The following is a 9,727-nucleotide window of genomic DNA, read 5'->3' as shown; positions in this document are numbered from 1 at the left end:
AAATTATGTTTTTTTTTGAAAATGTAAAAAATGCAGAAAGTTTTTTGTGAGGGTTAGGTTTAGGGGTAGGGGATAGAATCTATAGTTCATACAGTATAAAAATCATTATGTCTATGGAGAATCCTCATAATGATAGCCGCACCAACATGTGCGTGTGTGCGTGCGTGCGTGCGTGTGCGCGCATCTGACTGGTTGCTCAGTCCAACCGCTTGGCGGTGAGAAGTATAGGCACTCTGGCTCAGAACGGGATAAACACGGGACAAAGGCGGAAAAATACGAACTCTCCATCACGCGTTAATCTCGAATGAATCACAGTGTGCTCCTCCGGACCGGGAGATTTGTAGCTGCCGCAGTGGCTTGTTCCAACAGCGGACATTTGATGTTTGAGATCCGGACGCGTCTGCAGTGCTGGATTTTGCAGTTCTTCACATCTGAAGTGAATGAGAGCAACAGACCAACACTCTCTCTCTCTCTTCATAAAACCCTGAGACCCTGACGGGAGACTTGTCATCTTAAAAGGTAATGCTGAACCCACATTCTCCTTAGAGCCTAAAAGAGGCATTAAATGACAGTCGATAAACATTGCATCGAACTCTGCTGTATGTTTCAATAGAGCAATTAGGAACGCAAGTGTCATTTATGTTGATAGGCAATTCATCGATTACACATCTGCTTCATTGGGTTCTGCGCACCGGTTATATACGTAGCTCGTGTAAGACTGATTGCTCTCTGTTCTGTGGGGAAACATTTTTGGATTCCTACCTGTACCAAGGCCGTTTTACCGAAGGGCACGAGGAAATTAGTATTCCGAGTTCGGCTGCTCCTTTGCGACTGCTTTCGAACCAATTGAGACCACTTAATCTATCGATACAGCTCCTGCGCGATAGCCTACGCAGAATGAAACTTAAATCTATGAAGCTTGTCGTTTCATTTCGATCTGTTTGATTCGTTTGCACAATTATTTTTATTTTATTTTTTTTTTTTATTATTTTTTTTACTTTACACGTGAGATGTTATCCTAATAAAACCCAACAATATAAGAGAGATTCGCTGACCAACGATTCATATTCCAAACTTGTCGCTGAGAATCGTTGCGAATCTTTTATTCACTTGCTGTTCTTTATAGGCAACTGACATGCATCGGAATAATTGAGTGTATTGTTCAGTATAGCAGCGTTCACACAGGATGCGTGCTGGCGTTCGAAAACAGGAACGGGTGTCTCGAGACGACGCGTTTTTAAAAGTTGAACTGTTTTTAAATTGACATGCCGTCAAGAGACGCGAAACGCAATGACCAAATATGTTTGTGTGACGCATGTTTATGGGTATAGTTCAAAGATTTAAAAATATAGCGCAAAAGGAAGGCAAGAACGCGTCGAACTGCAATGAAGCTCTTTTGAACGGGTGAAATCAGTTTCCGCAGCAGAGCGTTTCAGAACGCTGGACAGTGCTCAGATTTGCTTGGCGTATTAGCAGAGATTCCCTATAGATTACTGTTATAATACCAGCAATTGTATTTGACTCCACCAACTCATCATAACTTGTAATGGCAACACATTTTTAAAACCAAAATCTTGACAATGCAGACAAAGATTTATTACCTTATCAACATCTGACCTGGAGTTTTTTGTTTCCTTGGATGAAGGTAAGTGATCTATCTAACAATCATAAAATTGCCATGCAATCAAACTTTCTTTGGGTATGGGTATGAGTATGTAGATATATATACATATATAGACATTCTTTCTCTAAGGTATGTTTATGGACATTCTGTATGGACACCTTTTCAAATGTGCTTTGCATGTTGTGCGATTCATCTTCCAGTGGAGAATCTTGCGGACTCGAGGGACCATAAAAACAGATCCCTTAATTCAGTGTTCGGAGTCAAGTGCTTACTATTGTTTTAAATGAGATATTCACGTTGGAGGCATGGATCACTGATGAATAAACAAATTTTGAACATATAGAGTCAATACTGCTATCTTTTAAAATGGACCAATGCTTTCTTAAATAGCAAACAAATATCTGAGCTATGTGCTTTGAGCATACGTGAATTCTACATTATAGTGCCTAATACTCAGTTTTATTTTGGCTCCAAAATATTCTAACGTCATTAGCAATGCAATGTAGTATATGAATAGTTCAGATGGAATGCATGGAATGGAATGCATAGATGGAATGTATAAATGTGGGAACCATAGAGAAATCAAAGTTCCAGTCTCCCTCATGCACAGGTCTCTTTCTTGCATACTCCCACCACATTCAGAAGGCTGCCCTACTTGTATTAGAATCAGAATGAGCTTTATTGCCAAGTATGCTTACACATAAAAGGAATTTGTCTTGGTGACAGAAGCTTCCAGTGCACAAACAATACAGCAACAAGACTAATAAAAGTAAAAAGTGAATAGAAAATGTAAGTATATATAGAAATACACAATAAGATATATATATGTAAAATATACAAATACAATCTGTTATATACAGATGCAAAGGAATGTAATGGCAGAAGAGGTAGGGTATGTTGGATAAACATAAATAGACTAATCTGTGTATTGCACATAATTATTGCTCAATGGGGCAGTTTTAACTGTTCATGAGATGGATAGCCTGAGGGAAAAAACTGTTCCTGCGCCTGTCAGTTCTTGTGCTCGGTGCTCTGTAGCGCTGTCTAGAAGGCAACAGTTCAAAAAGGTAGTGGGCTGGGTGAGTGGGGTCCAGAGGGATTTTTCCAGCCCTTTTCCTCACTCTGGAAGTGTACAGTTCTTGAAGGGAGGGCAGGGGGCAACCAATAATCCTCTCAGCAGTCCGAACTTTCCTTTGAAGTCTTCTGATGTCTGATTTCGTAGCTGCACCAAACCAGACAGTTATTGAAGTGCAGAGGACAGACTCAATGACTGCTGAGTAGAACTGTATCAGCAGCTACTGTGGCAGGTTGAACTTCTTCAACTGGTGAAGGAAGTACAACCTCTGCTGGGCCTTTTTCACAATGGAGTCAATTTGGTCTCCCACTTCAGGTCCTGTGAGATGTAGTGCCCAGGAATCTGAATGACTCCACTGCTGCCACAGTGCTGTTTAGAATGGTGAGCGGGGTCAGTGTTAGGGTGTTCCACCTAAAGTCCATAATCATCTCCACTGTTTTATTAGGAAAGAGAGACATCATTCTTTTTGGAAGTAAGGCTTAAACCATTTGTCTATGTATACTAGACATCCTTCTACCTCCCAGTGATGGTCAAAAGGCTGGAAAATGCAAGGTTCAGTTGGATGAACACTTCATATGTTTGCTCTCTGACAGTTTGTTTGAACATAGCTTGATGGTGACTAGGTATATTCATATGTCATCACTTATCTGTGTCTTGGCTGCTGTAATTCAAAGTAGAGATCTGGAAAAAGATAAAAAGCACATAGACCTGTCTATGTCAATGTATGATCAGGTACTGTTGCCATCCATCACTAATACTATATTAAATTAGCCTATTGTGTGTTAAATCCATCTTGGTGAAAAATAACACATTCTCCTGAATATAAGGGAGAAAGAGAGACTTTTCCTATAGTGCTATTGGGGACATTTTCTAGTAATCAAAACACATTAGGACAGTGGCTTTCCACTGTTTTTGCTTCAGGACCCACGTTTATGTTGGTTGTGATCCATTGCAGCACCAAAAAAAATTTTTTGTACAAAAGTAAAATAAAACATTAAAATCAAAACATTGAAATGTAGGCTATCAATATTACCATGAATGGAAGAGCAAGTTGGCATATGCATAATGTGGCTAGCTTCTAGCTTCTCAATGAACCTGTCAAGGAAATGTCCCAGGCTGGGTTTCCCGAAGCACTAAATAGAATGTTAGTAGCACTTAAGTAGTACTCAGTCTCTAAGGCACATTTCCCAAAAGCATCATTATCTAAGTAGTTCGTAAAAACGTTCGTAAATGAACGAGAGCTTTGAACCGCTCTTAAGTCCATTAAGTGCAACTTAAATGTATCTTTCTGGCATCTTTCATAGTTTATCAAAGACAATTGGCAATTGAATACATTGTATTAATATATTTTGATCAATGGAAAGCCATTGTAAACTATTTCAGAGGATAAAAACGTGTTGAAAAAATCACTATGAAATCAATAGGCAGTCTCCGCAGTCTGCGCATGCGACGTGATAGGTCTAAATTACAAGACACGTAATACAATATAACGTTATATTAGCCTTCTTTGATAAGCATAATTGTAATGGCAATAGAAAGATGATATGTTCTTATTAAACAGATTATTTAAGAAGACATACTGTATAATATAATATTTATTGAAGACAGAGTAATGTAATGTGACCATGCAGTTTAAAACTTAAATAAAAATGCCTAATTAATAATTACAATTTGGTTAGAGGAGATCAGAGTGAGAGTTTGCAATGAGAGATTCTCTCTCTCTCTTCCTCCTTCCACCAATGTATGTTTCAAATCGGCTTGCTTATAGTCTTTTTACAAGGCAGTAACAAATTGCATGATGCACAATGGCAGTAAGGCTACAAGTACATGGTGCCTTGAACTCTAACCAGATGATCTATTAATATTTAGAGACTGGAGGTCTATGAGTAGTTCAATACTGATGCTCATCATTTTAATCCTGTTCTGTGCACATTTGTTCAGTTTCCAGCCAAAAAAACTTTAGGCTACGTGAGAATTGCTTATGATTCACATCGTATGCATTAATCTCTATGACTGAGCATCAATACATCTGAAACTTCGTCTTACTAAAGCCATCATTATTTCTATAATTAAATTCTGTAAACGTTAATACATTTCGGCACCTTGACAAGGTTACAAACAACTTCAGTGTTTGTCAGTATTTCTACATTATTTTCATGTTGAGAAGAAAAACTCTGGACATATTTGCCAAAGTGATCAGCACCTTTGGACCAGACAGCTCCCGTAACGAAGCACTTAATTTCTACTTTATAACAAGCGATCTACGTGCTGGTTTGGGAAACAGGTATTACTCCATTGTAAAATAACGAGCGACATTCTTTAAGATGATCATACAAGTTGCAACATTATCGGGATACTCAGCCCCGGTCAAATTTAACTCAAGTTTTAAATCAGTACAAATATGACATTATATTTTGTATAAAGAAATTGAAGGACTATTAAGATTTTCTTTAATTGTGACAATTTTCAGGACACTTAAACACATTTTACCCCCCCCCCCCCCCCCCCCAATTCTCATCACTGTAATGCATCCAAATGTTTTACTTTAACAATTCCCATTGTTTTAAATGATGATTCTCATTTCTGTAAAATTCAAATCAGCAAAAATGAAAGGCAGTAGGCAGAAAGGGAATACTACTATAATGTATAAATAACATTTTGTCACAAATTTTTGTAATGAGAAAATCATAAAGACCATCTTTTTTTGCATTGCTGTAATGAGAATATGGAGGTTAAATGTGAGTAACTTATGAAAATAATGTCACAATGGAAAAAAATCGTAATGGCACTTAAATAGGCTTTATTTTCAGCCTGATCTGATGAAATTTACGTGACAATGGCAACATTATTGCAAACCAAAATTACGTGCTTCATTACTCATTTTGCTGCAGTTTCCCAGTGTAATGTCCATCAGGGGGCACCCAAAAGCAAGTGAAATAATGTTGTAATCAGACAAGGTTTTTAAGGTGAATATTAGATGGAAATATTAGTCTGAAAACAGAAATCCTTACCTTAAACCAACACCTAAACATAACATATAGTGTTTTAAATGCAAATTCAACATGAAAAGCACATATACTGAAGAAACCATGTAATTTTGTGTCACTTCTATGGCAATTTCGTTTCACTTTCACTCCGAGCATCCTTGGCTGGGCTTGATGCTCGGTCTCCGAGTCCAAAGTCAAACACTCTATCAAATGAGCTAGAGCGGAAGCTAATCATGTTGGATTACGTGTGTAAATGTTGGTGAGTCTGTAATACAAGTGTTAAAATGTATAGTTTTTCAAATGACGCATTATAGTAACAGTGTTTCAATATCATATCATAGCAGTGTGTGAGTAATAGAATGAAGAATAAGTGCTTATAAACAGCCACAGAACTCGTGATTTGAAAGTGAATAAAACCTACAGTTGTTATAGCGCCTCTAGTGTTCATTTTGATCAGGAAACTGCAGCAAAATGTAGAAAGTGGAATGTAAACTCTAAGACTAGGTTGTTCATTTTCTATATGGAAAGTATAATTTCTTATGTGTTTCTTTTGATTTTGGAGAAAAATAGGACCAGGATATTTTCTTTACAGGTTTTTGCAGAATCACCGTATGTGACAGATGAATACGTGCAAAATTACATAAGTGTTTGTTTGGACACACAACCTTTGACATGAACAAGAAAAGATATGCAAAATGTTTCCTTCTTGCTTTAAAAGATAATAAGCCTATTTATTTTGCTAGCTAACTATGTGCGATTATATGGTTAGTTGCTTTTTATTATTATTATTATTATTATTACCCTACTACGACCCACCAGCTGAGAACCACTGCATCTGGAGAATGTAAAGGAGAGGTTGTGAATTGTTACTTGTAATTGGAAGAACGGTTGGAAATGGTAATAAAATTACAGGCCTGTGACATTGCAGTTACAGTATGTAACTACAAATGAATTACAAAAGAATTACATAACTGGTCCGTTCTCTGTTTTCTCTGTTGGCATGAACTATCATACTGTATCACTCTGCCATTACAAGTATTGAGTCTCAACAGTGCCACCTGCAGCATCATTAAATGCTCATCCTCTCTAAATATGATGAGAGCCTCTAAAAAGACAAGGCGGCGTGCTATCCGAGATGTACCGTTGCCATGGTTGCCTTGACTTTGATCGACGTTGTGGTGTGTGACACTGGACGTGCGCTCATTACCGGCTCTGCACATCAAACGGCACCTTGCGTCTCTCCCGGCTCTGAGCTCATAAAAGAGTGTATTCCCCAGCTTGCTGCTGAGCTTGTTAGAGTCACTTTCAGATTGCGATGACAGACACACTATGTAATCAAGGAGTTATTGCTCAGCGTCAGCGTGGCCCTCGCTTATTATATATACTGATAACAGAAATCAAACCTCGCTCGTCAATCTCCAGTCAACTGAACATTGACCTATTGCGCTGCAAGGATTTGAAAAACTATAGTCTATTTATTGTACAATCCTTGACATTATGACCCCTATGTCTCAGTATGTACTGGGTCAATATCTCTTGATATATTCTTGGATTAATGTGCAACAATCAACACAACAGAGTTCTGCCACGCTCACACACACATGTACAGACCAAGAAGGCAATTGTGGAGAAGTGGATTAATACTGTGTCCATCTTTTGACCTAATTACATAGTTATGAATATTTAACACATTTTTATGCATGCAAATTGGCTTTAAGTGAAATAGAACTTGTGTTATAATTTAACAGGAACATAGTTTGTGAAGTACAGTACATAATGCTTGTCAAAGAGAAATTATGTGGCTTTAAAAGGGAAAATAAGATCAGTTTTATATATATATATATATATATATATATATATATATATATATATATATATATATATATATATATATACACATATATTGAATGGCTTTGTCAAACAGGAGCATGGAAAAGGTGCAAAGAGGCAAAAATAAGAAGAGTAAAGTAGTGAAAGAGCCAACATCAGCTGATAAAATACAATACGTTGAGATGTATCAGCAACTAGGGCTGCAATGAAAAAAATTATTTTGTGGTGAAGTAAATATAGCAGAAAAGATCAAGTACTTACTACACTGGATACATTAGTATTCAATGTAGTAAGCATGAACTTGAAAATATTAAGTAAATTCTACATTTGTTCTTACATTCTCAAGGTAAATATTATTCATGATTGTTTGTTTTCATTCCAATGCGTCATCATATATCAATCGTATAGTAGAAAACCATATAATATTTATTTTTGCTCATTTGAGTTAATTTCACAGGTAAATAAAATAAGTTAAACTTTTCCAAGCTGGTGTTCCCAGCATGCACCAGGCTTAAATAATTAATGAGCTTGCATGGTTTCACTGTTTGCAAGTTTATTTACACTGTTTTTGTTGTTGTTTTTGCTGTTATATTTGGTAACTTCTTGTTTTGTGAAGTCTGAAGTTCATTTTCTACTCAGTGACTCATGTTCATGTGTTCATGATCAAAAAATTACATTTTGATTGTTACCTTCATGATGTTTTGCGCACCAAGTGTTTAAGTGTTTCTGCGTGCGCAGCCCTTATTTTGTCCTGTAGCCTGTAATACAAGGTGATGTTGTCTAATAAACTACATAGCATTCATTAAGCTAACCTGTGGAAGGCTTCCGTATGTCATGTGGTACATGATTTAATATGTGTTTATAAGGAAAGTTCAAAATGTGAAATGTTCCAATAAAATGTTAATTTAAATTTTATTAAAGATTTGTAAGTGAATGTTACTTAATAAACCTAATGTTTAAGTTAAATTTACTCACTTTAATGTCATGACGTTAAGTAGATTTTACTTAATTTTATACTATTGAAATTTACTTAAAAATTAAGTAAATCCTACTAGTGTAGGTGATATAGAAAAAAATATTATATCTTGTTTTTTTTTTTGTTTTTTTTTGTAGCCTTTTGACAATAAAAGTAACCATCATTTCAACCAAACAGCAATTGTTGTCAAGTAATTGAAAAAAGTTTATGTAAAAACTTAAACACACAAATCTATTTTTTTTAAAAGCCCCTAAAAATCAGTCACTGGTAAAACATCTGCTGTGACATAATGCATTTTTGTGATTTATACGTTTCTTGAAATAAATAAATAAACAAACAAACAAATAACAAAATCTGCAGAATACACTTTTAAATGGCCGTCAATGGAAAAAGATGCTGTTTCATAATGTGGTTTTTAAGGGGTAGTTCATTTTAAGTTATGAATACAAAACACCTCTTGTAAAATCGAGTTGTTAATAATATGATTTTTTTTTTCTCAGCACGGAGTGCCAAAGTATGCCAAAATATTATTTATTAATATTTAAACAACTTAACAGCAAGCACAGAGTATATGCCTGAATTATTTTCTCTCTGCATGGCCGGCAACATGTACAATAAATACGTACCTAAATCTCATCATTTTCACATACTTTGATAAATTAATTTTTAATGCTACATTAATTAAAAAATTATTTTGAATCCACAAATTGCATTACTTTTGTTTATGAAATGTGCAATTATTTCAGAAATAAAAGTACTCCATACACTATCATTTTGACTGTGCGCTTGCAGAACGATACAGACACACCAACGCAAAATATAAATGCAAACCACTGCATATCCCACCATGTAGAGGCTATGGCATAGGGTCGACGCAGAAGTATAAATTGGCCTTCAACACAAGTTAAGCTAATTCTACAGCATTTGAGGCATAATATTGATTAACACAAAAGTTAATTTTGACTTGACCCTCTCTGCAGTCTGGGTTACAGTGAGGCATTCACAATGGAAGTGAAAGGAGCCAATCAGTAAACGTTACAATACACACTATTTCAAAAGTATAGCCACGAGACATAAACAATATGCGTGTTAACACGATTTTAGTGTGATGAAATCGCTTGATAACCTTTTCTGTGGAAAGTTATAGCCAATTTTACAACTTTGTTGCCATGATGATGTAAATGTCAACAAACCCTAAAACCTTAAAATGGCTGTAAAAATTATGATTTAAACAA

At 35.9% G+C, this 9,727-nt stretch overlaps 1 long non-coding RNA gene across 1 annotated transcript in view; it reads left to right on the top strand.

Moving 5' to 3' along the window:
* The first annotated feature begins 272 nt into the window (after window positions 1-272).
* Window positions 273-9,727, top strand: part of LOC127444465 (uncharacterized) — a 120,575-nt gene continuing 111,120 nt past the window's right edge. The window contains exon 1 of the long non-coding RNA XR_007897821.1: window positions 273-519. This is a non-coding gene — a long non-coding RNA (uncharacterized LOC127444465). The remainder of the gene's footprint in view (window positions 520-9,727) is intronic.

Source organism: Myxocyprinus asiaticus, chromosome 7, assembly GCF_019703515.2.
Source record: "Myxocyprinus asiaticus isolate MX2 ecotype Aquarium Trade chromosome 7, UBuf_Myxa_2, whole genome shotgun sequence".
In the NCBI taxonomy this organism is placed as follows: Eukaryota; Metazoa; Chordata; class Actinopteri; order Cypriniformes; family Catostomidae; genus Myxocyprinus; species Myxocyprinus asiaticus.
This window is presented reverse-complemented; position numbering and strand designations above follow the sequence as displayed.